A 1,321-nucleotide genomic window follows, 5' to 3' on the forward strand; every position below is an offset into this window, starting at 1 on the left:
ATTGCTGAGAGGGTCTATGTCCCCCGGGGTACTGCCGGAACGTACCCTGGGTACGATCCGGTATACCGGAACGTACCCTGGTACTATCTAATATGCCGGACCGTACCTCGCCTACTCCACTAACGAGTCTAGGGAGTCTCCTACGCCTACTCCCTAACCCTAACCCTAACCCTAACCCTAACCCTAACCCTAACCCTAACCCTAACCCTAACCATATCAAATAGGTACCAGCTAGGGTACGTTCCGGTATACCGTACCCAGGCAGGGTACGTTCCGGCAGTACCCTGGGTGACATAGACCCTATGAGCTCAAGTAAGTCTTATATAACACTTATATATGACAGTACGTATTTGTGTTATTGCTACGATATCATTTGTTTTTGTTGTCAATCATACATGAACACGTTAACTTTATTCAGTAGAGTGTCATTATAGCACAATCCAGTCTACTGTATATGGTACACAACGTCCTCTTTTCTTACAAAAATACGTTTTTCTTAGTCTCCAATATTGATTTGTTTAAAGTCACTTCACAGTCTATTTACCAACCTGATTATCAATCATCATCTTTCTTACAAAACTACTCTACAAATCCTAAAATCCATTTTACATAAAACAAAAGACTGCCTAAAGAATATTTATGCCTAAACCACTTAATACGTTCATGTGTGCCATATAAAATTTTCGTTGTTTGATATCAACATACTCCCAGCAATAATTAACTGGCACAATATTTATATCTGTGATTTTCTCGACGTGTTGCAAGCATTAAAAAAAATAATGATATTGGACACATATGTGACAACTGATATTCTATTCAACATGGACAAAATAAGAACGTAATTATTACGCATCCATTCCTCAGGCACCTTTCAATGATGGTGCATATGGTAAGTAAAGCTGAGAGGGTCTATGTCCCCCGGGGTACTGCCGGAACGTACCCTGGGTTCCGGTATACCGGAACGTACCCTGGTACTATCTAATACCCCATTCACACCAGGGCCCCAATCTCACTACGCTCGTACTACGCTCTAAGAGCGTGGTGGAAACGTGTAGAACGCAGTATGAACGTATATGGACGTACTGCGATCGCGGTCGAGCGCGGTGCAGTCACCATGAGCGTGGAGAGCGTGGCCAAACTTTGAACATGTTCAAAACAATCGTGGTGCGAGCGTGGCGGAAAGACAGCGCAGTGCGGGCGTATTAGAGACGTCGAAGGCGTAGTACCCACGTAACTCGAGCGTAGTAGTACCTACGAACTTAATGATCGTATCGCAAGCGTGTCGGGTGCGTGAAAATTGTCGCCCCGTTCTCAGCACGAT

Source organism: Priapulus caudatus, unplaced genomic scaffold, assembly GCF_000485595.1.
Source record: "Priapulus caudatus unplaced genomic scaffold, Priapulus_caudatus-5.0.1 Scaffold532, whole genome shotgun sequence".
Taxonomy (NCBI): domain Eukaryota; kingdom Metazoa; phylum Priapulida; class Priapulimorpha; order Priapulimorphida; family Priapulidae; genus Priapulus; species Priapulus caudatus.